This window comes from Salmo trutta, chromosome 34, assembly GCF_901001165.1.
Source record: "Salmo trutta chromosome 34, fSalTru1.1, whole genome shotgun sequence".
NCBI lineage: Eukaryota > Metazoa > Chordata > Actinopteri > Salmoniformes > Salmonidae > Salmo > Salmo trutta.
In genome coordinates this window covers 25,643,588-25,659,587 of record NC_042990.1, presented here as the reverse complement: position 1 = coordinate 25,659,587, position 16,000 = coordinate 25,643,588, and the positions used below count along the sequence as shown (strand labels likewise).

General features: G+C 40.6%; 1 protein-coding gene across 4 annotated transcripts in view; it reads right to left on the bottom strand.

Annotated features, from left to right (window-relative positions):
• The window catches only part of LOC115173913 (phosphoprotein associated with glycosphingolipid-enriched microdomains 1), a 99,779-nt gene extending 90,875 nt beyond the window's left edge, over positions 1–8,904 (bottom strand). For 3 of the 4 annotated variants that reach the window (XM_029732414.1, XM_029732416.1, XM_029732415.1), the window contains exon 1: positions 8,608–8,904. The gene's annotated coding sequence lies outside the window, so the exon portion shown is untranslated. The remainder of the gene's footprint in view (positions 1–8,607) is intronic. The other variant, XM_029732417.1, reaches the window with a different exon arrangement.
• Between the last annotated feature and the right edge of the window lie 7,096 nt (positions 8,905–16,000).

Sequence of the window (16,000 nt, the reverse complement as noted above, 5' to 3'; positions counted from 1 at the left end):
AGAAGGTGGCATCCGATGACAGTGCCCCGTAAGTAACTGAAAGTAACTGAGCTCTTCAGTAAGGCCATTCTACTGCCAATGTTTGTCTCTGGAGACTGCATAGCTGTGTGCTCGATTTTATATACCTGTCAGCAACAGGTGTGGCTGAAATAGCCGAACCCAATAATTTGAATGAGTGTCCACATACATTTGGCAGGTAGTGTAGGTGCTAAACCTGAGAAAAGGAATTCAGACAATAGTGATCCAACATTCCAAAGACTAGAATACAATGACAGTCCAAGAGTGACATGTTTCTAAGGCGTTGCCTACCTGACAACCAGATGTCTTATATGTCTCTGTGTATTGCTTCATTTGGCTTTTAAAGTGCACGCCTAATTGTAGAGGAACAGGGTGTAGCTAGCCTTCCATGTGACCGGGTGTTCACTTCCCTGTACCCTGCTGTGGCCTTTACCCACGCCACACTACCCTCACTGTTGTTTTCAACGTGTCGCACAGAGCTAAATTCCAAATGGCACCCTATTCCCTATATAGTATACTAGGGCCCTGGTCAAAAGTAGTGCACTATATACGGAATAAGATGCAATTTGAGACTCATCCCATGAGACTATTGTAGACATGGCATGACATCCCAATGAATCATCAGAACCAGACAAATGACACTTTCTCATGACACACTGACTTACTCCCTGTCATAATCAACTACTGTCATTCAATAGGAAACCAAACAACCACAACAAAACAAAAGCTGATCTAATGAGTGAAGTTGGAGCAGGGTAAACACGTCAATCATAGGGTTTTGAATCACACAGTAAACATGATCAAGATGGCAGCTAACATTAAGTGATCTTGATCTGGAAGCTGTTTGTCTTGTTCAGTGGGTCACAGAATAACTAAGCCTCTATTATAAAACCATTAGTAAAATCGATGAATAGGTATTCTGCAATGCAGCCAGATAGGACTTTAGGTGGATTCCCTGTTTTGAATATCACAGCCAGGACATTTCCTTATCTGGTTAGGTAATGAATAGTACAGTGAGGTTCAGATGAGAATCCTGGGTGAATTTGGTGTTATTGAGTTTTTCCAGCATCAATTCATATTAGTGGATATTAAAGTGGATCAACACATTTTCCCACCATCAGGAATGTCAATGTAATGGAATGACCTTTGAGAAATGTACCTGTCTGTTGAAAATTGTGTCTCTTCAGTTGTTCTTGATCCAATCATTGCCTCTACTAACAGGCTCTGAAGGCCATGGCAACAAGTGCTCTAACAACGTTCATGTCCAAATAGAAAATCAATTTGGCCAGGGTCAATAGCAGTAAGGAGAATCTAAAGATCACCAACAATGGTCTGACGAGGAGAGATCAATACCTTCATTTTATGATTAGCATTTACTCTCTCTCATTCCTTTTCTCTGTATTTCTCTTTATTTTTTCATCCCTCTCTTAATGTCTGTCCTTGGCTTCGATACATCTCCACCTCCTCCCTCTGTTTCTGCCATGACATCTTCAGAAAAGGTTTACAAGTTTCACCTGAAACACACGGATAGTATTAAACTATAATAAGAAAGCATTTACAGTTTCTGGTGAGTGAATTGTTAATTCCATTGCTATTGGAGAAATTAGGAATAATGGAAATGGTTTTGTAGCCTAAACTAAATTCAATAATTTAGGCTTGCAGGGGGGAAAGGAATGGGAGTTCTCTGAAGATAGAGAGGCTTTTGAAGCCTGGAAATTAGAGTAGGTGAGGAGAAGCACAAAGTGAAAGTTTTAGTGCCAACAAAGCCCTTTTCACTATAACCACGGTTGTCAAACACCCTGCTGACAGAGGCTTGCTGACAGTGTTTTTATTTTATTTATTTTACCGTTATTTTACCAGGTAAGTTGACTGAGAACACATTCTCATTTACAGCAACGACCTGGGGAATAGTTGCAGGGGAGAGGAGGGGGATGAAAGAGCCAATTGGAAGCTGAGGATGATTAGGTGGCCGTGATGGTATGAGGGCCAGATTGGGAATTTAGCCAGGACACCAGGGTTAACACCCCTACTCTTACGATAAGTGCAATGGGATCTTTAATGACCTCAGAGAGTCAGGACACCCGTTTAACGTCCCATCCGAAAGACGGCACCCTACACAGGGCAGTGTCCCCAATCACTACCCTGGGGCATTGGGATATTTTTTTAGACCAGAGGAAAGAGTGCCTCCTACTGGCCCTCCAACACCAGTGTGACTGCGGCTGAGGGAGAGGAATGGCTCTGAGGTGGCTCAAGAGTACTTCCTGTTTCCTAGACTACCTTATTGAGCTTGTGTGATCAGAATCTACATCTCATATAAACATCCCTGTGGTTAACAGAACAAACCTGCCTAAACCATTAGCATCCCAACACACACACACACAGACGCATGCATGCACAGACACACAAACACTTATCAACCGGGGGACCTTAGCAATTTTCACAATTTAACTCTCAGCCCCTGAGGTAAACCAGTTTAATGTTCAAAGGTGTCAAATGGAACATGTTGAAGTAATTGCCTCTCAGAGTGTCAGAGTGGAGAACCAGACACCTCACTGTTTACATCCGAATGATGGTAACAAACACTTTTCAAGCTTTCTGAAGTGGATAATCAAGCATGTGTGAGATAGATATACATTAGCCTAGATCAGTAAGGCCTATTTAAATAAATTGGGCAATAATCCTGTTATACGTTTATGGCATCCCTATCACTAGGTCTAGCTATCAGTAGAATCAAGGTTGAGAAGCCCAGTGGGTGCGGTGCAGACACCTTCACACTAGAGGTCGACCGATTAATCGGAATGGCCGATTAATTAGGGCTGATTTCAAGTTTTCATAACAATCGGTAATCTGTATTTTTGGCCACCGATTTTCCGTTTATTTTTTATTATTATTATTTTATTACACCTTTATTTAACTAGGCAAGTCAGATTAAAAACACATTCTTATTTTCAATGACGGCCTAGGAACGGGGGTTAACTGCTTTGTTCAGGGGGGATTCAGGGATTCGTTTTTGCAACCTTCCGGTTACTAGTCCAACGCTCTAACCACCTACCTTACATTGCACTCCACGAGGAGCCTGAATGGCAGGCTGACTACCTGTTACGCGAGGGCAGCAAGAAGCCAAGGTAAGTTGCTTGCTAGCATTAAACCTATCTTATAAAAAACGATCAATCTTAACATAATCACTAGTTAACTACACATGGTTGATGATATTACTAGTTTATCTAACGTGTCCTGCGTTGCATATAATCGATGCGGTGCTTGTTAATTTATCATTGAATCACAGCCTACTTCGACAAAGGGTGTTGATTTAACAAGCGCATTTGCGAAAAAAGCACTGCCGTTGCACCAATGTATCTAACCATAAACATCAATGCCTTTCTTTAAAACCAATAGACAAGTATATATTTTAAACCTGCATATTTAGTTAATATTGCCTGCTAACATGAAAATGTGTCACTTATCTTGCGTTCATTGCACGCAGTCAGGGTATATGCAACAGTTTGGGCCGCCTGGCTCGTTGCGAACTAATTTGCCAGAATTTTATGTAATTATGACATAACATTGAAGGTTGTGCAATGTAACAGGAATATTTAGACTTAGGGATGCCACCCGTTAGATAAAATACGGAACGGTTCCGTATTTCACTGAAAGAAAAAACGTTTGTTTTTGAGATGATAGTTTCCGGATTCTACCATATTAATGACCTAAGGCTCGTTTTTTCTGTGTGTTATTATGTTATAATTAAGTCTATGATTTGATATTTGATAGAGCAGTCTGACTGAGCGGTGGTAGGCAGCAGCAGGCTCGTAAGCATTCATTCAAACAGCACTTTCGTGCGTTTTGCCAGCAGCTCTTCGCTGTGCTTCAAGCTGTTTATGACTTCAAGCCGGGTGGGTATAATTTGTGGAACGTTCCAACAGGAATCTATTCCAAAAACTTCGTAAATAACAAGGTTGCCAAAAAACAAAACATACAAAGTTGTATAGCGGCAGAATAATATACCGGATAGGGGTGGTCTATTTCATTGCGTTTTTCACTCATCACGTTTTTTCCGAAAAATGTATGTCCTCACTCTGGTTGCCTATGGACAAACATTAAGAATAAGCTACGTGGTGAGTTGATGCCTATTCGGCAGCTAGTTAGCTAGGTTTGTATGCATTGCTACTTTGTATGCGTTGTTGGTTGGCAACCTTCTACTTTACGTTTTTTGGAACAGATTCCTGTTGGAACGTTCCACAAATTATACCCACCCCTTCAAGACTATCAACTCCCAAGATTAGGCTGGTGTAACCGATGTGAAATGGCTAGCTAGTTAGCCGGGTGCGCGCTAATAGCGTTTCAAACGTCACTCGCTCTGAGACTTGGAGTAGTTGTTCCCCTTGCTCTACATGGGTAACGCTGCTTCGAGGGTGGCTGTTGTCGATGTGTCCCTGGTTCGAGCCCAGGTAGGAGCGAGGAGAGGGACGGAAGCTATACTGTTACACTGGCAATACTAAAGTGCCTATAAGAACATCCAATAGTCAAAGGTATATGAAATACAAATCGTATATAGAGAGAAATAGTCCTATAATTCCTATAATAACTACAACCTAAAACTTCTTACCTGGGAATATTGAAGACTCATGTTAAAAGGAACCACCAGCTTTCATATGTTCTCATGTTCTGAGCAAGGAACTTAAACGTTAGCTTTCTTACATGGCACATATTGCACTTTTACTTTCTTCTCCAACACTTTGTTTTGCATTATTTAAACCAAATTGAACATGTTTCATTATTTATTTGAGGCCAAATTGATTTTATTGATGTATTATATTAAGTTAAAATAACTGTTCATTCAGTATTGTTGTAATTGTCATTATTACACATAAATACATTTTTTGTATTTATTTTTTTATATATTTTTTTGTATGCGTTTTTCCAAAAATCGGCAGATTAATCGGCAGCGGCTTTTTTTGGCCCTCCAATAATCGGTATCGGCGTAGAAAAATCATAATCGGTCAACCTCTACTTCACACATTGTCTCTAATCCCAGCTGTAGAAACACTTGGACAACTGAAGTGTGCTCCTCTCACTCAGAAGGTGACCAAAGTCCTCGTGGTTCCCTGTGTTTCAAAAGAACGTAGTCGTGTTAGTTCCCAGTGTTTCAAAAGAACGTAGTCGTGTTAGTTCCCAGTGTTTTAGAAGAACGTAGTCGTGTTAGTTCCCAGTGTTTTAGAAGAACGTAGTCGTGTTAGTTCCCAGTGTTTTAGAAGAACGTAGTCGTGTTAGTTCCCAGTGTTTTAGAAGAACGTAGTCGTGTTAGTTCCCAGTGTTTTAGAAGAACGTAGTCGTGTTAGTTCCCAGTGTTTTAGAAGAACGTAGTCGTGTTAGTTCCCAGTGTTTTAGAAGAACGTAGTCGTGTTAGTTCCCAGTGTTTTAGAAGAACGTAGTCGTGTTAGTTCCCAGTGTTTTAGAAGAACGTAGTCGTGTTAGTTCCCAGTGTTTTAGAAGAACGTAGTCGTGTTAGTTCCCAGTGTTTTAGAAGAACGTAGTCGTGTTAGTTCCCAGTGTTTTAGAAGAACGTAGTCGTGTTAGTTCCCAGTGTTTTAGAAGAACGTAGTCGTGTTAGTTCCCAGTGTTTTAGAAGAACGTAGTCGTGTTAGTTCCCAGTGTTTTAGAAGAACGTAGTCGTGTTAGTTCCCAGTGTTTTAGAAGAACGTAGTCGTGTTAGTTCCCAGTGTTTTAGAAGAACGTAGTCGTGTTAGTTCCCAGTGTTTTAGAAGAACGTAGTCGTGTTAGTTCCCAGTGTTTTATTAGAACGTAGTCGTGTTAGTTCCCAGTGTTTTATTAGAACGTAGTCGTGTTAGTTCCCAGTGTTTTATTAGAACGTAGTCGTGTTAGTTCCCAGTGTTTTATTAAAACGTAGTCGTGTTAGTTCCCAGTGTTTTAGAAGAACGTAGTCGTGTTAGTTCCCAGTGTTTTAGAAGAACGTAGTCGTGTTAGTTCCCAGTGTTTTAGAAGAACGTAGTCGTGTTAGTTCCCAGTGTTTTAGAAGAACGTAGTCGTGTTAGTTCCCAGTGTTTTAGAAGAACGTAGTCGTGTTAGTTCCCAGTGTTTTAGAAGAACTGTTTTAGAAGAACGTAGTCGTGTTAGTTCCCAGTGTTTTAGAAGAACGTAGTCGTGTTAGTTCCCAGTGTTTTAGAAGAACGTAGTCGTGTTAGTTCCCAGTGTTTTAGAAGAACGTAGTCGTGTTAGTTCCCAGTGTTTTAGAAGAACGTAGTCGTGTTAGTTCCCAGTGTTTTATTAGAACGTAGTCGTGTTAGTTCCCAGTGTTTTATTAGAACGTAGTCGTGTTAGTTCCCAGTGTTTTATTAGAACGTAGTCGTGTTAGTTCCCAGTGTTTTAGAAGAACGTAGTCGTGTTAGTTCCCAGTGTTTTATTAAAACGTAGTCGTGTTAGTTCCCAGTGTTTTAGAAGAACGTAGTCGTGTTAGTTCCCAGTGTTTTAGAAGAATGTAGTTGTGTTAGTTCCCAGTGTTTTATTAGAACGTAGTCGTGTTAGTTCCCAGTGTTTTAGAAGAACGTAGTTGTGTTAGTTCCCAGTGTTTTATTAGAACGTAGTCGTGTTAGTTCCCAGTGTTTTATTAGAACGTAGTCGTGTTAGTTCCCAGTGTTTTAGAAGAACGTAGTCGTGTTAGTTCCCAGTGTTTTATTAGAACGTAGTCGTGTTAGTTCCCAGTGTTTTATTAGAACGTAGTCGTGTTAGTTCCCAGTGTTTTAGAAGAATGTAGTTGTGTGTGCTGAAGAAGTGCACTTCAAGTCCCCTCCACCACAGCTGCCAGTATCCCTACGACTCATTTTGACCTGACATAGTACACCACTAATGTAGGGGTTGAATTTATGACAGATATGTCCCGCACGCACTGTTGTCTGCTTCAATCCAGGTTGTCAAACACAATCACTATTATATTACTATCAGTGAAAAACTAGGATGTCTAGCTGAGCTGTAAGCATTTCGTTGGACGATGTATACCATGTGTATTTTGTACATACAACTAATAAAACTTGAAACTGATTCAATCCACATCTTTGACATGAAGGTGTAATAAGCTGGCATTAACGAACGCAGCTGTTAACGCTGTCGTCTTATTAAATCAATCATTTGACTTGTTTATATCAAGACTTTAGATGAACAGTAACTACTATCAGTCAATAAACTCACTGTGGTATAGTACAGCAGAGAGTAACCGTCTCCCTGAGCGAAGCGTCCAACATGTGGTCAAACTAATGTGATGATTGTTATGTTACAGTAGTAGTGGTTGTCTGCACTGCATACTGCCAAACTAGCCAGAGAATCTGGGAAGCCTGAGCTCTTCTTTTTAATCCCAGTAGACAGACTACACACACACACACACTGACAACACACACACACTGGACGTCCACACAGACCGAGGGAGGGCGTTTCTCTTGGCACAGGGGAACAGTAAGTGCCAGCCTGCCATACCAGTGGTAGGGAGAAACCTCTAAGCCTGTTGGTGTCAATAAAGTCAATGCTGTTTGTCTGTCTAATGACAGGGTCTGCTAGTCTTTAGCTACTGGCCCAGTCATCAATCTGAACTCAATCCTTCTGATATAATATAACACAAGCATCTTTATGTTATGGAGGCCATTGCAGGGTAACACTGGGCATCTCAATATACCATCAGGGTACTAAGTAGAATATAATACACCTACTGTCACCTGCTGCTGGTCTTGCTGTGTGACTATATACCCAGTTTATATCTGTACCCATGCAGGAAGTACATTTGCATCTCAACACCAGGGTAATGTCACTGTTATAAAAATTGAGTGCCAAATACCAGAGGACATTAATTTCATTGACTATAAAACTAAAAACGGTAGTGCTTGAAGAAAATAGACAAACAAAATCTTTGCAAGAGGCCAATGCTCTAGTCTCTACATTTGTCTTGAAAGTGTAAAAGCTTCTTTATATTAATACCATGCATGCCAAGTCTAATGTCTTCTTATCCATAATACATGTGTGGCTTTTTGAAAAGCATACAATATGAAATAGGAAGGAATGAATATACTTCTCAGTAAAAACTGAGAACTCATGGCAAACGCAGGGCAGCAAGCAAGGAGATGCACAGCATTCAACTTTGAATTGATCCCCCAAATTGTAACTGCTGTATTGCAATATATTAAATTGCCAACTAGCCTAACTAAGCAGAAAATTTGATTCTGCGCTCCAACTAGTTGAAGCAGATTACACCCATCATCCTATAGCGGTCTCCCTGCAACCCATGTGCCCTATCACCCTAGTCGAGTTTTTCAACTGTGAAGTTGAGAAACACGGCTACTATCTCCCTAATCAATATTCCCCCAAAATGTGGTTCATTCCTCAAATCGGCTGTTCGACGCCCGCCTTCCTCGCATTGCGGTGCTGCGGCATAATACAAATTAAAAAAGACATATCAATGAAGTTTCGGGAAAATGTGCCTATAGCAACCCAAACCCACACCTCAATACCATTCGAAATAAACGGACCTGTCGACATGAAGACGCAACTTTCTACATTCGCTGATGAAGGAGTCTGGAGACCACTTACCATAGAAGACCATCCATGAATGGCAGTCGGTCGTTAGGCTACTGTTGAATTGAAACTCGTTGGATTTGTGCAGTGCGGCTCCACCACCTCAGAAAACCCCGCATTTAATAAAGAATTTACATAAAATGAATACGTCTTGGTAAACCCTCAAAACAAATTGTATTCAAAACTCTGAGGAACGTTCTCTACCGTGCACGAATATTCCCAGACGTAGTACGTTGCTATTCAGACTATGCACCCAGACCCACTCCTATTCTCCGGTAAAATGTTGAGGAGGAGTGACAGATCGGGCAAGCAGCTGCGCTATGGTCTCTGGGACATGTAGTACGTAATTGCACTCAGAACGTGGAGAGCGTTCCCACTGGAAACAGATGTCAATTCAGCGTCTATTCCACGTTGGTTCAATTTAATGTCATTGAAATGACGTGGAAGCAACGTTGATTCAAACAGTTGATTCAACACATATATAGTAATGCTTTATGTAGAGTCAAAGTATTAGGCTAGATCTAGCGTGTTATACATTATTAGAATGGCATTTAATTGTTTTAGAACACCACTTGTATTTGCAGAACAAGATACCTTGATAGATGAGTATTAAGAACACAGGGTAGCCTACACAAAGACAATAGCTATAGTCTGTCCATCTTCAACAAGCCTACATGGGTATTTTGGGAGTGAGCCCTCCTTTGGTTAATAAATGAAGTAAGACAATGACAGGCATCTTTGGCTTCCTGATAATCCCCTCATAGGCTGATTGAAAGAATAATTCAACATGGCCATAACTTATATTTAGGCACTCAAAGTTGACCAAACCAGTAGAAAAGAATATACAAGCACCCCTTACTGTTCTTAAACCTTTATTAGGACTAGACCCCTCCCTGGTCAATTCCGCTACATTGTTTCTTTGAGCCTACCCCCTCCCTGCTTATGACTTGGTCCTCTGACTGAATAGAACATTGAGTGAGGGCTGCAACAGGGTGTGGGGAGTGGTGAAAACTGTATGGATCAAAAGAAAGCCCGTTACTTACACTTCTTCATAGAAAAAGGGCCATTAATGGTGAGAGTGTAGGAATGTCATAAACCCCTTTTTAACACTATTTATCACTTTGATGAATACAGTATAGCTAAAAATAAAAGCATTTTATTTCCGCAAAACTGAAAAAGAGCTAATGGCAGCTTGGAAATGTTTTTTGCGCAATATTTTGGTGACGTCTGTTGTCTTATACAATGTTTTCTCACAGTCACAACCCACCACAGCTGTTATCATTGTACTGTATGCGTACTGTAGCCTGCCTACATTTATTTATGGTTGAGAGGACACAGAGGCAGTGTCAGAATATATCTACCATATTTCTTGGTACATTAGACATGAAGGTAGGGCTATCTATCTGAGTTTAAATTAAGTGTACCATGAATGGATTTGATTAATGGATTTGATTAATGAATACTGCTATATTCACCCACTGCTTTTCATTATAACCCAATGCCATATTGTTTTACATTTTCTGCTTGGAAATCAGTTTTGATTAAATAAGTCTTGGTTAAATCAGGAAAATGGCTGTGTTAATAAAGCACTATGTAGGCGACACATGGAGTAGAACCCCATGAAAAGACTCAAACACTAACGGCATCTGACAAACCACCGACAGTATCATTTGAATAAAAGTGTTTTGAATTGTGTGCATTCTTGTATAGTTGACCCTTTCCACCTGGTTCTAGAAGCAAACAACTGTATTGTACTCTACTTCCTCACTCCCCATTCATTTGATTTTGTGACTTGTCAGTTTGATTGTCTATTTTAAAGACACACCTCTGCTTTATTGACTCAGAGCATGACACTGTCTGAGTGTGTGTGTGTGTGTGTGTGTGTGTGTGTGTGTGTGTGTGTGTGTGTGTGTGTGTGTGTGTGTGCGTGTGTGTGCGCGTGTGCGTGTATTTACCTCTGCTATATTAAATTAGATCATGACAGATTGCTCCAGACGGTCAGTCCTCTCCAACCTAACTTAATTTTACACACCAACATCATCAGTCAGTAGATTAGCAGAGATTGTCAGTAGCGATTTCCTCTCAGTTACAGTAATCAATGATGTCATGTTATTCAGAAACAGTCGCTAGTGTTTATTGAATATTAATTAAGAGAATAGCATAAAATATGAGCTATAGATGCATGAAAAAAACTGAAATTATAGAAAATATGAGGGAATTTAGGATACACATGGATAATTATTGTTTATTATGACCAGTGGAAATGAAGTAGGCCTATAGCCAATACTGAGAGAACTTAATGGAAATAGAGCTGCCGCCGCCATCTTTGCTTCCTTTGCGGTGGAACTTCCAGCAGCCAATTCTTCACACTTCGGCTTCAGTTACTTCCAGTAGCTAGCTAACTTGACCCGCCGTTTAACGATGAGCTCTTCATGATAAACCTGTAGCACTCTTAGAAAAATGGCTTCCAAAAGGATTCTTTGTCTGCCCCCATAGGAGAACCCTTTTGGTTCCAGGTAGAACCCTTTCTGGCCCCAGGTAGAACTATTTTGGGTTCCACGTAGAACCCTTTGTGGAAAGGGTTCTACCTGGAACCAAAAAGGGTTCTTCAATTATTTTTAATCTGAGTGTATCATATAATATGTTCAGTAAAGGTTGAATGTTTTTTTAGCGCTGCAATGTACTGATAATCAACCTTTTACGGTGTGAGTACAGTTGTGACACATTACGATCTACACCCACCTCCAAACTATCCATCTCTTCAACTTTTTCATTCCACTTTGGACAAGAACAATACAGTAGGCCTGCAGCAGATCAAACCAGATGTCTTGATGGTAGTGAGAGGTAAGTCCATTCAGAGATGGAAGAGGAAGTGAAACACCACACTCTTAGTTTTTTTACTGGTTCAATGAAAGTCAATGACCTAAGTAGACCAGACCCAGCTGCTACTTGATTGGTGTCTATGGGAGACACACCCACTTAAGTAAACCGGAACATAATTTTTTGGGACAATTGTAAATGGCTTGAGTGAGCTATCTATAATTTATCCACTATTTTTGGGTCAGTGGCCATAACACAGAGAATTTAAATAAAGATGCCTAGAAATTGTTTCGCCAATAGAAATCCTCAGATCTAAATATTAAGAATTATAAACTGGGTAGTTTGACTCCTAGATGCTGATAGGCTGAACGCTGTGGTATATTTAAGCAATAAGACCTGAGGGGGTGTGGCATATGGCCAATATACCATGGCTAAGGGCTGTTCTCATAAGTGACACGACGCAGAGTGCCTGGATACAGCCCTTAGCCTTGGTATATTGGCAATATACAGTACCACTAACCCCCGAGGAGCCGTTTTGCTATTATAAATTGCTTACCAACGTAATTAGAACAGTAAAAAAGTAGTTTTGCGTCACACCTGTGGTATATTTTCTCTTATATACTGAGTGGTTTGATCCCTGAATGCATTTTTTTTTTTTTCAAATAAAAAATGTACCTTTATTTAACTAGGCAAGTCAGTTAAGAACAAATTCTTATTTACAATGACGGCCTACACTGGTCAAAACCCGGACAACGCTGGGCCAATTGTGCACCGCCCTTTGGGACTCCCAATCACAGCCGGTTGTGATTGGCTGACAGCTGTGGTATATCAGACTTTATAGCAGTTTATAATAGCAAGAAGGCTCCTCTGGGGTTTGTGGTATATGGCCAATATACCACGACTAAGGGCTATATCCAGGCACTCTGCGTTGTGTCACTTATAAGAACAGCCCTTAGCCATGGTATATTGGCCATATACCACAGCTCCTCAGGTCTTATTACTCAAATATATGACTCTGGAAATCCCTGATTACGCTTGTACTGTAGGTGTTGTCATTGTGACGTTAGCTAGCATAGCTCATGCCCAGAAACACGTCTAACGAGGTTGTAGTAATGGCAGTTTCAGCTACTTAAGACATTGTCTCAAATCTAGATTTTGCCTTTAGATTTCGAGAAAATTAACAACTTAGGACCAATTTTTTACTTCTCCCATTGACTTGCCAAACGCTGGTCTGGTTTGTCGAGTCTGTTGGTCCTCTGGGTTTCAAAACTCTGTAGTCATCATTTAAATAAGGTGAATATGATTTGACAAAGCCTACCTAAGCTTGTACATATTATAAAGTAGGCTGTCAGTGGCACTGAATTATAGCCTAATTAATCCTATTGTAGCGATCCTTGTTACAATTCCCACCAAGTGGGATAACCCTATTGGCGCAATATGTGGGGTATTTGCCTTTCGCACCAGGGACCCTGCCCCGCCGTTCGCTACATTGGTGCCAGAAGTGGGATGATGACCAAGAGGCCATTGCAACGCACGGCCCAAACTTCTAAAGGGGTCTGAGTAGTCGAAACAAGAGGATGTGCCTTCCGGTTCGGAGGGGGCAGTGTAGTGAGCCTTGCTATATGAGCCACATTACAATTCCCACCAAGTGGGTTAAGCCTATTGTTTCAATGCGCAGACTGTTTGCCTTTCACGCCAGCACCCTGGGTTTGCTTCCCTGCCCCGCCGTTCACTACACTAGGCTATCTACAACATATTCACCCACACACCAAAGACAATTTAAAGAGCCACTGAACATGCTGATTGGCATTGGTGCTTTTCTGTTACTCATAAGAAAAACGCGATTTCAGTCTTGGGGGTGTGTTTCCTGACTGGTTCTGCATTTGGTTAATTATGTGTTTCCCCATGAGACACTGTAGAGGAGGAAGTCTGTCTCACTGTCTATGCTATGGGACAGAGAGCAATCACTGCAGCTGTTCACCCCATGTTAGTGGGCAAATGGAAATCATATAATCAAAACCCAACCTTCATTACCAGTTGTGGCACATGGGTGTTCCAAACTCCATTTTAGACGAGACTGACTTTATGACCCAAATGATCCTACTTACACTTTGTAGTCAATTTTGACACTACAATAACTGTTTCTTACTCGAATCGATGCCATTTTCAAAGGGATTCGTTGCATTTAAATGCAGTCACGCGTTAAATAAATGTTAAAACTATGTTCACACACCATACAAAGTTTAATGATCAATTTGTAATATTAGTCATGTTTTATCCATTACTGCCATCTAGTGTGTGCATAATGAGCAATTAGTGAAAGTGACATAGGAAGCTTTTACTTGTGTTATGCACTACTCCCCTCTAGCGATGAGCATCATTTGTGAGAGTATTCAGTAAATTTGCAGATTATCTATAGATCTGTCAAAATGCTCATAGGCTGTTCTGAGACCGTACCCGCGACTGAACACATTCTCCGGAGGTGAAAGTAAGTAAAGCAGATCTGTATGTATTCTAAGTTAGCCTCTCTGCAGTGACACACCCACCTGATAGTGTCATATTAAAATAAATCAACATCAACCACCCCTAGAAACAATGACATTTGGTCTGTGTGCCAGGAGTCTGCTCAACCCCCTAGACACAGTAACAGAACAGTTTAAAAACGGTGAACGCACTCTTGTAGAATCTGCGCTCGAGACGTTCCTGAACTGCGCCCAGGTTGAAAGGTCATCGTTGCGAAAATATGGCGGCGTCCGGTAGGTCAGCGGTGGTGCTGAAGCAGTCAAGAACATTGTTGTGCAGATTTGCCCATTTGAATCCAATGTTCGTTCCACACGGTAAGAAAGTAATTTGTCTACTTGAGCCATGTGAATATAATTTTTTTCTAGTGACCAGAATGTACTTTTTATTCATTCTATGAAAGGGAAGCATTATTTGTCCTATAGGCACCAGAACGTGTTTCACAACATCAGGAGAGGGTTGCATCTCTCACAGACAATCACGGTATCGTTTAATGTTGTCTGTGCAACCAGTCATTTTTTAGCAAAATTTCTTCATATTGTTGATATAGACAGATTTATCAAGGTTATTAGGTTCTAGCTAGCGATCTTAAATATGTAGCCTAATAAACGTTGAGTTGGTAGATCGAGATTGTCATTCAGTTTCTTGCTTCACTGGCAACAACCGTTATATGCTAATGTTAGAATATGCTAATGTTAGAATGCTATTGCTGTAAACTCAATATTTGGCAAGCATCATCAAGCAATGTGTTATATGACTGTTTATTCCAGATTTGCAAACTATCTATAAACTATTCATTAACTGATTATTTAGGCCTATAATCTACTGCATAGCATGTGTAGCCACAAGGCGCATTCCATAATTAAGACTCCCTGGAATAAGTAACGGTTGGCATGTAATTTACAGATATTTTTGGTCCTCTGAATGGGTGAAGTTAATCTATACTTCTTATTCCGGTGAGAGATCAACCCTGACGCATCCCCTGTTAATGTGCCATCCCATGTTGGTGTCCTGCAGGGAGTTCCTGGTCGTGGTTGGGTCTGAGAAGGCCAGCTCTACCAATATGAACTGTGAGGTGATGACACAAGTGAAACATGACCAGTCTGAACCACTGGTGGACATTACATTTAGGAAGTAGAATAAAGTTGACTTTTACCTAAACTTTACATAATATAGGCCTATGGTAGGTCTATTATGCCAGTTGTCACCAATCCTGGTACTGGTAGTGTGCAGGCTTTTGTTCCAGAACAGTATTTACAAAACATAATTAGCCTACATAATAGTAATTAGCTTATTGGATTCTTTGGGGTCCTCACCATTTGGTACCAAGCAGCTGAGTTCCCAATTTGGTTTTGCGTACCTTTTATCCTTCCTCAGCTCAAAGAGTGCTTTACCCTCTTCCCTACAGTGGATGGAGAAAGGCTAATGATGAAGGGAGCGAGACTGCAGTCCTGATGTGTAGCCAAGGACCCCCAGGCCAAAATTACAGCCAAGAAGTAGTCCCACCCTCAGTAATATGTATGTGTCTATGTGTATTTGTAAATGTTTATAATAAAATACTTTATTGAACTATCCTGTGTTGGTTTTCCATCAATTATAGAACTTGTACAAGATTTCCCTCTATTGAATGGTTTTACGTTTAGCGATGTTGTATTGTGTGCATTTTCACTTTTTTAAGTTATTTAGGTTCGATGGCATACGACTTATTTGAAGTGAAAACATTTTTATTTTCTTCTCGGCCAAGTTTAAGAATTTTTGTCCACTCTATTTAGGCTATTAGATTGTATTATCTCCCACTGTCATAGTTTTGGAGCATGTGATTTGTCAACTATTTGCAGAGTAATAGACACTCTTTTAAGCATTTGAAAGGACATTGTGAAACGCATAGCCTCTGACATAGTAAGCTAAACGTAATTTGGCACAGTAGTAGATGTGGCACTCAAAAACCTTTCACTCATTCTAGCATTATTCCATCCATCGAAAATTGAGGAACTACATGCAGTGACGTTCGTGACTGTGATTGGGTAGTTTTAGAATGCGCGAGCCAGATAGATCCCTTTAAAACCGT